We start from the raw sequence: 12133 nt of genomic DNA, 5'->3' as shown, positions 1-12133 counted from the left end.
AATTAATTTTAATGTCAATTCAATAACTAAAGTGGAAAACAAAAGTTTAATATGTTTATGATCTTGGGGTTTGGAAAGATAAAACATAAAGAATAAGACTGGAAAATCTGACAATGGTAAAATTCTTAATGTTGACCATCATTTTAAAAAGTGAAAAGACAAGCTGAAAATTAGAAAATATTTTAATGCGTGAAGTGAAAGTTGCTAATTCCCCAGGCCAGAATACTGGAGTGGGTAGCATTTCCCTTCTCCAGGAGATCTTCCCAACCCAGGGATCAAACCCACGTCTCCTCACTGCAGGCAGATTCTTTACCAGCTGAGCCACAAGGGAAGCCTAAGAATACTGGAGTGGGTAGTTTCTCCCTTCTCCAGAGTATCTTCCTGATCTAGGAATCAAACCAGGGTCTCCTGCATTGCAGGCAGATTGTTTACCAACTGAGCTATCAGGGAAGCCCTATTTTAATGCATAAAACCCAATAAAGGTGTTTTCAATGCATATTTCAATTCACAAAATTCAAGAAAGGATTAATACCCAGGAATATACAGAAAACTTACAAATCAAACAGCCCAACTGGAAAGTGGGCATAGGATAAAGTGAAGTCGCTTAGTCGTGTCCCACTCTTTGCGACCCCATGGACTGTAACCTATCAGGCTCCTCTGTCCATGGGATTTTCCAGGCAAGAGTACTGCAGTGGGTTGCCATTTCCTTCTCCAGCGGATCTTCCCAACCCAGGGATCAAACCCAGGTCTCCCGCATTGTAGACAGACGCTTTACCGTCTGAGCCACCAGGGAAATCCTGGGCATAGGATAAGGACAAGGACAAGGAATTCTCAGAACAGAAACCCGAAGAGGCAAAAAGCATACTAGCTAGTAGTCAGGAAATGAAAATTGTAACAACAATGACCTTCCATGTCCTATCCATTAGATCGGCAGTGGCTAAAAACACAATACCAAATGTTGAGGATGTGGGGAAAAGGAAATTCTCACACAGTTAGTGACTATAAACTGATACAATCTCTTTGGACAGCAATTTCAAACTATCTGACAAAGCTGACAGTGGGCACACCTGAAGATCCCAGCAAAGATATTGCTAAATGTATACCCCCAGAGAAATACTTGTATCCTACCCACAAGAATTCACACGTTAGGATGTTCTGGGCAGAACTACGAATAGAAGAAACAGACACATTTTTAAAGTTTATTAGTAAGAAAATGAATAAAGAAATATAATTTGGTCCACTCATGAAATGGGATATACACAGCAAAATGAATTAACTAAATGAATTAACTTGAAAAGTATCAGCATAAGTAAATCTCCCACCACAATGTTGAATCTTAAAAGCAAATTGCAGAAAGCTAAGATGATACCAAGCTTTTTCTTCTGAGTGGAAGGCATCACTATGACCCTAGCTGATCTCATCCCTGGAAAGCTATAAGAAGAATATTCCTAGACCAGGAATCGAACCTATGTCCCCTGCATTAGCAGGCAGATTCCTATCTACTGCACCACCAGGCAAGCATGGACTTGTTCCTTTTTAAATGCAATATCCTCAGCAAGGCCTCTCCTCAGTACCCTGCCAACTGCCTCACTCCCCCACCTCTAATCAGCTGAAGCACAGTATCCTATTTCATCATCTTCACACAGTTACAGATATGTACAATTATTTCGTTTATTCATTTCATTTATTCATAGATTTATATGTTTATAAATTTATATATATATTTATTTATACATTCATAGATTTATAGATTTATCACTATATTCCCAAGGTCTGGAACAGTGCCTACCACATAGTAGGCACTCAATAAATATTTGTTGACTTATTATGTAAAATTTTAAGACATACAAAACTATGCTATATGTTATTTATAGGCTGCTAGTTACATTGTCAAAGATTAAAAACATGGATAGGAAGGATACACAATACCTTTAGGGTAGAGTTTATCTTGGGGGAGGGAAGCTGGTCAGTAGAATCAGAGAGTAAAACAAAGAGGCCTTAAACTCAATCTGTGATTTTGTTTTTTTAAGTTTTGAAAGAAAAACAGCAACACTTATGAAATCTGTTTATCTGAAATGGTGGTTATGAAGTACTGTTACAGTAGTCTGTACTTTTCTGATCAAGATATTTCATAATAAAAAGTTTTTTTTTTAAGGGAGATTTGAAATAACAAAATACATAGAGGTGGAAAGCAAACCAATAGTTGCCAAGGGTTAGGGACAGGAGGATGGTCACTACAAACAGGCAGCATGAGGGTGATCTTAGCTGTGATTAAAAAGTTCTGCTTCCTGTATAGTACAGAGAACTCTGCTCAATGTTATGCGACAGACTGGATGTGAGGGGAGTTTTGGGGAGAAAGGATTCATGTATAAGTACAGCAGAGTCCCTTTGCTATCCACCTGAAATTATCACAGCATTATTAATTGACTGTACTCCAATACAAAATAAAAAGTTTAAAAAAAAAAAGTGCTGCATCCTGGAACTTCCCCAGTGGTCCAGTGGTTAAGACTGTGCTCCCCGTGCAGGGGCACAGGTTCCATCCCTGCTCAGGGAACTAGATCCCACGTGCCACGACTAAAGAGCCCTCACGCTGCAGCTAAAGATGCCTCACGCCACAATGAAGATCCTACACACAGCAGCAAAGACCCCACATACCGCAAGTAAGAGCCGGCACGGCCAAATAAATACAATTGTCTTAAAAGCCCTGCATCCTGATTTCGAGGGTGACGACACTAACCTGCTGGTGATAAAATGGCACAGAACCATGCGTACAGTATATACCAACGTCAGTTCTGCGGCTCTGCTTATGCTACAGTTCAGTATGATGTAACCACTGGGATAAACTAGGTGAAGGGCACACAGCTCCTCTCTGTCCTTCTCTGCACTATCTGTGCAACTACCTTTATAATTACAGTTTTTATATAAGTTTAGAACTATTTCAAAAATTTTTTAAATTACAAACAGAACAATAAATAATTTACCTTAAGTAATATTGTTTCTAGTTGACAGATGAGACCAGTGAGGCCCTCAAGAACAAAAGTGATTTGTAGTAGATAGTATATGGGGCAGGGCAGGGAGGCCTGCAGAAACTCTAGTTTTCTTTGAACAGCCTAGTCAGTAAGTGCACAAGTCTGGATCTCTTGGGAGCCCTTCCTCTGATATAACAGTGGCTCCCAGTGACTAACTCAGGCCGCACAGCAAGGCTGGAGATCCCAGATATTAGATCATATTAATACATCAGGGGGGCTTCCGAAGTGGTGCTAGTGGTAAAGGATTCATCTGCCAATGCAGGAGACCTGGGTTTGATTTCTGGGTCAGGAAGATCCCCTGGAGAAGGAAATGACTACCAACTCTAATATTCCTGCCCGGAAGATTCCATGGATAGAGGAGCCTGGTGGGCTACAGTCCACGGGCTCGCAAAGACTCGGACACGACACAACCCACAGCACAATGGATCAGATGTTAAAATCGGATAATCTGACTTCAAACCCCAGCTCTGCCACCTGGCAAAGGGATGGCCTTCTGTTTCAACCTTCCTCATCTGCAAAATGGGGGCACTGTGATTATATGCCACTCACAGTGTTTAAGTCAAATAATACATGTAAAGTGCTCAGCATATAACTTGCCACGTAGTAAGAGAGCAATTAAAAGTCAAGGAACACTGCCTATTACCTGTGAAATAAACCCAAATACATCTACTATTTGTCCCAAGGACTGGACTATGCATGATACTGTTCAACCACACAATCAGGTTTTTGTGCTAGGTGAAGTGTGAAGGGTCTTACTGAGAAGTATTAAATTGTTGGTAAGGAGAAGTGGGGACAAGGACAAGGGTGAGGAAAACTCAATAAAATGACCACAATTGCCTATTAGCAAATAGCTGGGAGAACCATATCCCAACCAGAAAAAGAAAAGAATATAAAACAAAACGGCTCACTGTGTCTCTGTAACCCTACAGATGACAAGAAGGTATAATCACAAATTCAAACCCCAAAGAATACAGACACTATTAGATTAACCAGACGTAAAGCCAAAAGTAGCTACATCACTTAAAGTTCCCAAAGACTACAGCAAGACTATAGATTCTGGTCACTGAAAATTAAAAAGAAAAATGTGGGCACTTATTTTGGTCACAAACCAACTAAATTTAAAACTACTGAAGCTAGATTTAATCTGGGAGAGGAGACGGACCAGGCTTCACTTTCAGTTGGCTGAAAAGAAGCATTCCAGCTCCAGGAGCATACACACACACAAGAAATGGAGACTGCATTTATTCTCAAAAGGTACATTAAAGTTGACAACAAACCCACTTGAAATTCTGAAATCCGAACAACAAAGGATGGTAAAAAGGACCAGCGTTTCAGCTCAATTTGCAGTGACAGGTTCTGCAACATGTCTTTAGGAATACATAAATCAGGTATCCAAAAGAGGGTACAGTCTAAAAATGCAACCCATTTTCAAAACCAAATCACAAAAATTAGTTAAAATATGTGAAGTATTCCTGAAGTATCAGCTTGGAATCAGTAAAATACATGTCTACTCTACAAAGGGGGAAAAAACTCAAGAATATTTTATTTTCAGTAATGAGTGAGACTCCAAAAGCATAACCATCTCCCCTCACAAATGCTTTTAAATCAGTAATACTTACAACAAAAAGTATTTGTTTCACTTTGACAGGATTTTAAGTACCCTAGTAAATCTCAGTTTAATACCCATCACATATTTTGCAAAAGAAATAAAGTCAAAGTAATAAAAGAACTCTCAATAAATCCTTACTTTTAAAATTGCTTACCAGAAAAATCGGTGCCCTGTGTTTCCAGTTGGATGATTCAATTTGCTAATTCTGTGAACTGTCAATTGTTAATTCAATATTAACAGAATGTAGCAACATTTTCTTAAGGTTCTGGTTATATAATAGTGAAATTCTTTTCAAACTTTTATTTAAAACACAAAGATCAATGGTCTACAACTACAAATTTCTCTCTTAACTTTCAGTGTCTGAAAGCAAACTCTCTTATATAACATTTTTTTCTAGCAATGTGAGTAATTATGCATTCATATTATCAGTCAGAACAACAGAATCCTCTGCAATGAATTGATTTCATGTTAACTACAAAAGAAAAAAAAAAAGAATTACATCTAAAGAAATCAGATAAGAATAACAAAAGGAACCAGAATATACCTTCTTCTGAAAAGAAAAAGTAGAAAAATAAAAATCACATCAATTCCATTAGTAAATTGTTAACTAAAAGATGGATTTGGGAAAGAGTATTTTCTAAAGTCATAATGGATTTAAAAAATAAGAAAAGTTGGTCAGTAGATATTATAATAGTCAAGAAACATCTTTGTTTCACTTTTAAGTTTTTTTTACAGAATATATGAAGAGCTGTAAAAATGAAAGTACTGTAATATTGAAGGTCAATTTTAATCAAGTCAGAAAAGGAGACACAAAGTTAGCTAAAATTTTCTATCTCAATTCCCTATCTTGATGCTATTCTTCCCTAAATTTAAAACCATTTTTAACTTGAATTCATTATCATGAGAATTTGGATTATAAAAATGCATGTATGTGAACATGTTAAAAACACTTGAACCTAAAAATCAATTTATTTTTCCCTTCTTATTTTAAAAACATCTCCAAATTTCTAAAGCAAGTAATCCCCCAGGTGCTTCCTGCCAGTTGGGAAGAACATTCTATTTAGGGACAACACGAAACAACACATTTCACCTCCTCTCTCTTCCTGCTAGCTTCTAATGTGTTACTGGGAAATTGAGAGTTGGAAATTATGAATTTTGATTAGACAGCTTTTCTATGCTTGTTGGTTTACTTCCTTCAAGGTGTTAAGTCCCTGTATGATAATGAAGTAGCTTATAAAGTCACTGAGATTCAGACCTTAAATGGGAAATTTAATTTAGTTTGGTTGTTTCCCTCTTTTGGCTGACAGCTAAATCCTCTTCTAACGTGATTGAAGATGTTTCGAGGGTGAAAGAGCTGGGTTTTGAAAGAGCCATTTTCCAAAAAACAGGTAATTTGTGAAATAAAATACTTGTCAAAATTCTGTAATTCCCAAAGAATTGGCTATGATCTCAAAGGTATTTGGTGTTATGACTATGAAACAACTTAATGACTTGAATCACAATTTTTTAAAAACTTGACTTGTGTCTTTGTTTCATCTGTAATAAGTGTTAACTATTAAAAAACTAAAATGGAAGATAAGCAATGAAGTGTTTTTGTACACGTGGAGTGCTTTAGCATTTCATATCATAAGCAGACCAAATATCCCATGGAAGAGTTGAATCAAGATCCAGTGGGGGATCACTGTGGTAATAACCACAGGCAAAGTTAACCCCCTCTCTGGGACCACCTTTCATTTGCAGGAAATCAATTTTGCTGTCCCTTGAACAGGCCACGCCTCTGGCACCATGAGCAGGTACAGAGGATACATGGGTATCTGCAAAGAAACATATACAGAAAAAAGAATACATGCAAAGAAACAAACATAAAAAGAGACAGAGAGGGACTAGGGTAAGGAGAGAGTGGGGATGACAGTGAATTGTTAAAGGAGCAACTTTATACCATAGTTGTGCTTAATCAACATCTTTTGAACAGAACTAATTGAAGGTGATATTATTATATATTCAGAAGAAAATGTTTCTGATTCTGCCATAGGATTTCTCAAGACGGTTGTTTTAACAAAAGTCCCAGTCAAAGCATGAAGCTCTGGACGCCTCTGGTCATGCCAGGTCTGAGGTTTTCAGACTACTGGGCCTGGCCTCTTGCTGGTTCTAAAGACTTGGGGCAGGTACTTCACAGTCCAGAGACATCCTTTGTGGGACAGAGATTCAACTTCAAGGTCATTTAATCAGTGAAAGAACAGGCTTATTTGGTCTGAATATTAAATATGCTGTTTATAAATTATAAAATAGCATATATTATAAAAACTGTTTTATAAATTATAAAACAGCTTTTTAAGGAAAACCCTCAATTATACTTAACAGTTTAAGACAGTTACTTATTTAAACCTGAAGTATTAATTGTGGCAACCTTTCCCTGATGGCTCAGGCGGTAAAGTGTCTGTCTGCAATGTGGGAGACCTGGGTTTGATCCCTGGGTTGGGAAGATCCCCTGGAGAAGGAAATAGCAACCCACTCCAGTACTCTTGCCTGGAAAATCCCATGGACGGAGGAACCTGGTAGGCTAGAGACCATGGGGTCACAAAGAGTCAGACATGACTGAGTGACTTGACTTTACGGAATATGATTTGGAAACATCCATTAAAAGTTAACACACATATCCCTGGACCCTAAAATTCCATTGCTAGAAATTTACTCAATATATATATTCCCACAGATACATAGCAACATTAGTATAGAGATCTATTCTGTGATGTTTACTGTCTCATTTTTCACAATAGCAGAAAGCTGGGAACAACCTAAACACCCACAAGGGGTTGATTAAATCAGTGATGGTGTGTGCATATCATGAAATACTGTACAGACGTTAAAAAGAATGAGCTTTTTTGTTACCATAAAAGATATAGAAGGCTATATAGCTACAGAGAGGTCTGAAATACTAATTTCAAAAAGCAAATTGCAGAACAGAATGCATAATATGATGCTATTTTTGTGTGCTTTTAAAAAACGATTTAAATATATGCTCATCTTGCATTTTAAAAAAATCATGGAAGAACAAAAAAGAAACTTTTAATGATAGTGACCTCTAGAGAGTGGGATTAGCAGGGTTTGCAATTTTACTTTTCACTTCATACCCTTCTGAACAGATTCTATTTCTAACCATGACAATAACTACATTATTTCTTTTAGAATAACTGAAAGACTAGCTAATAATAAAGCTTATACGAAACCTACATGAACAGAAACAGAACTATGCTTTTTTATGGGACAGTCATCGAAAGCCACTTTGCCTAATCACGTTCTTCTCGTCTGTACCAGGATAACTAAGCCTACGTGAATGGATGTTAACCCATTAGCTTACACAGCGGAATGTTCAACACCGTCGTTTACTCTCCATACCACAGTCATCTGGGGTGTTTCCATTACGAAACACGTTGACTTCGGTCAGTTTCTAAACATCTTTCTTCTGACGCTGCGTTACAGGAGGTCCAGGAGCCCCAAGCGAGCGGCGCCCGGACGCGTCTGGGAGGAGCTCCCCGGCCGCAGCCGATTGGGCTCCGCATTGCAGCCGGCTACACACAAAGAACTTTTTCTACATCACCCAGTGGCGCCAGGATCACTTCCCTGTCGACAGACCGTGTGCACGTCGCAGACTTTAGAGCCAGCCCCTGTAGCAATTCCGTTTGAAAAGTCTCAAGTAGAAAGAGCAGAAACTCTCGTAAGTGAAATTCCTCCTCAGACAAAGAGACATACTTTCCTGCCCTCATTCCTGTCTTTTTCTCCCTTAACTAGTTCCTAGAAATATCCAGCCGGGCTATTTCGTTTCTAGTCTTATGCCTCTAAATCAAAGTCAACTGTGCCCAGTCTCCCCAAATGAGTGTTGGTTATTTACCGCCTTGATTAACCATGAAAGTCCTCTCTTCTGGTGTTCCATTAACCTGCTCATTAAATGTCTTTTGGAAATGTTGGGTTCGATGTTCTGTGGCTTATATATTTCTTCTAAATCTAAAATGTTACTCCACTAAAATTATATTTCAGTAAAGCATGTTTTTGAAAAATGGTCATTTTTCTTTAAGTATTCTGAGGCTTAACTGCAGTGCCAATAAGTAAAAACTTGTTATCTGGCCAGTTAGTGTCTAAGGGGGAAGCCAGTAAATTTAAAGAGTTAACTCATTATATTACTTAGTAATCTCATTTGTTCACAATCTCTAACTTGTTCTTCAAATATTTAGAATATAAATGACCATGATTCTCACCTGTAACTTGGGAAGCTAACTTTTCTGCAGTCCATTTCTCCCAAGCCTTTTTTCTCTCCCCTCAATAAAACAGCAAGAACAGTAAACAGGAATCAAATCTCAAGGTTTAACCCAAGAGTGGCCTTTCTGGTTACTGAATTGAGAAATGTTATTAGAAAATAAGGGGGAAACGTGCCTTTTTAAAAAAGCTTGGGAGCTAATCTAGTGTCAGTAGCTAAAAATGTATTTTATGATATTGGTAACTCCTAAAAGTCTAGATACTTGCTGATTTTTGTCATAAATCCATATTAACAATTCATTACTTTGTCAGCCTTCTCAGCCTTGGCACTAAATGGAAGGTGCTGTTAACAGCCCTCAAAACTGAAGTTCTTTTATTTCTTCTGCCACTTGAGAAAAAGTTCTGCCACAAAATTCTAATAACACTAAGTTCCTACAAATCAACTTGGAAATGTCTAAATGTGTTTTTCCTAGAAAAAGTGCCAGACATCAATTTTATCTGGCAACCATCAAAATATATCAGACCACAAAACTATACATTCCTGGACCTCACAAGAAGCATGGCAAGGAATTTCAGCCAGGCAATCAAAGGGCTCAGTGGCAACTCCATCTGTAGGCTAAACTTGGGCAACAACACTGAAATTAACCACTGCCATCAAGAGAGTAATGGGCTTCCTGAGGGGCGGTGGTCAGTAAAGATCTACCTGCCAATGCAGGAGACCCAGGAGACATGGGTTCGATCCCTGGGGCAAGAATATCCCCTGAAGGAGGAAATGGCAACCCACTCCAGTATTCCTGCCTGGAAAATCCCATGGACTGGTGGACTACAGTCCATAGGGTCGAAAAGAGTCAGATGACTGATCGCACGTGTGCACATGCACACACACACACACACACACACACACCCCAAGAAAGTAACACCCCCCCACCCCCGCCAAAAAAAGTAATGGGTGGAAATTTCAAATCCACCTTCTCAATTTCTGGCTTATGATTACATAGGATTATTTAACCCATCAGCATGTTAAACTCACTTTCACAAAAAAAAAAAAAAAAAAACAAAGCCTAGGTAAATGGAATTTTTATTTGCAAATTTTTATTTGCACATACATGTGTGTGAAGACAAATGACAGAAAACATGGGAATTGAGAGGAAAGAACCATTTCCTAGAGTGTCACTGTTGGTATAACTTCTATAACTATGGTATCCCTGATGTACGCAGTGACCTTGAAACAGAAAGTGCCTTTGGAATCTATCAGTCATTTATTCAACACCTAAAATGAAAAACATAGTGGGAATTAAAAGGCACTACCAACACAGAATTTGCCATCTAGCTAGAGAAGATACCACTTTAAGAGTTCAAAAAACCATGAGGCTGGCAGGCGGAGAGGAGGGGAGCAAGGAATGGTTGTTTTTCCTTCTGTCTTTCCATACTCCTTGGCTTTTTGAACCATGCTGCATGTGGACTTTGGTAAAAGTATAAGAGCTGCAAAACCATAGTAGTGGGAAGGAAGTGGCAGGTAATAAGCCATAAGAAGCATCCTGCTATAGCCAGAAACCTCAAGGGGAATGTAGGTACGTGCAGATCTGTCCCTCTGCTTTATGTCTCAAATAAAGTTCACTCTGTCTCCAGAATCTCCCACAAATTCTCCCCCTTCACCACCTCCTCACCACTGCCTGAGGCTGCAATGACCTCCTCACAGTCACCTTCCCCTGGTGTGTGAGTTCTGACCTTTTCTGATCCCTTCAGCAGTTCAGCAAAGCCTGTGGACTCCACCTCTGAATACTGTGTTTACATTATGAAATTAAACACAAATCACAAAAGCTGAATTCTATTAAAAATGTGTATGTTAAATTATGCTTAAGTTCTGCCCAACTCTTTGCAACCCCATGGACTGTACCCCATTAGGCTCCCCTGTCCATGGAATTCTCCAGGCAAGAATAGTGGAGTGGGTAGCCATTCCTTTCTCCAGGGGATCTTCCCTACCCAGGTATCAAACCTGGGTCTCCTACATTGCAGGCAGATTCTTTACCATATGAACCACCAGGGAACCCCCAATAATATACATAATTCTTTATTAATTCATTAAATGACATGATGTACTTGTGGGTCTAACAGTTACAGTAGTATTTGTTTAGTGAAAAGTACAAAGGATATTTTGAGATATTTGCAACAGCTGTATTATTGTGTCAAAATACCTTATTTCTGTTGGTGATAAACTCACATCTTCTACTAATTCTACTGTGATCTGTTGCCCAGATTTGTATTTGAAAAAAAAAAATCCAGTTTCAGTTAGAGGTTAGTGACAGTGTTATCCCAAGCTTTCTATCCATGGATTTCTTGCAAGTCCAAGGTTGGAATAAGCCGCCCTAATCTAGGGTCATGCCCATTGAGATCAGCCTCCTCATTGCCCCAAACCTGATGCTGTCCTTCTCCTGTTCAAAAGTTTTCAATGGTTCCCATGTTTCCCAAGTAAAATATACACTTTTCTGAAAGGCAGGAAAAGCCCTAGGGTAGTTCTCTGTTCACCAACTCAGGCTTACCCCCACCTGGATTGTCTCTTTTGCATTTGAAGCTCCACCCACAATGGTCCGTTCTCCCCTAGGAACTCCTTCGACCTCTTTGTCAGGCAGGCCAACTTCTTAAGTGCCAGGTCAAAAGCCAGCTCCTCTCTGATGCCTTCCTGACATCTTCAAGCAGACCCAGGTGTTTCATCTCAGCTTCCACTAATCTTTGTATCAATACATACTCTTTATATTGATTACTGTATTGTATTCTAATTGCTGGCATGTGTGTGTCCCCAATACCCACAATTTCCCTGAGGGTGGAGACTGAACTTTCTCCAGGACCTTGCCTCCTGCCTGGCACATGTAGATACTCAGTAAGTATTTGTTGAATGATGCAGTGAATGAATGACCAAATAAATGACAGAGACAAATATGAGGAGGGAGCCGGCAAAGATTACTGTTTCTAATATGGGTTAATGGAGAAGATATGAAACAGAATATAAAAGAAAATATTGTGCTAATAAAGTGTGTTAAGGACGTGTCACATATTCTGATTCTTTCAAAGACCATCCATGAATGCAGTAGAAGATAACTGTCCATTAAAACAGCAGTTCTGGTATTCTGATTATACACAAATATGCTACATAAAAAGACCTCAACCTAGAAATAGGTTGCATTCTAAAGCAAGGTTTGCAAACCAGTTGTCTGGAATTTAGAATACAATTTCCCTCAGAAGCCAG

The sequence above is a fragment of the Capra hircus genome, chromosome 5 (genome assembly GCF_001704415.2).
Source record: "Capra hircus breed San Clemente chromosome 5, ASM170441v1, whole genome shotgun sequence".
Lineage (NCBI taxonomy): Eukaryota > Metazoa > Chordata > Mammalia > Artiodactyla > Bovidae > Capra > Capra hircus.
This window is presented reverse-complemented; position numbering follows the sequence as displayed.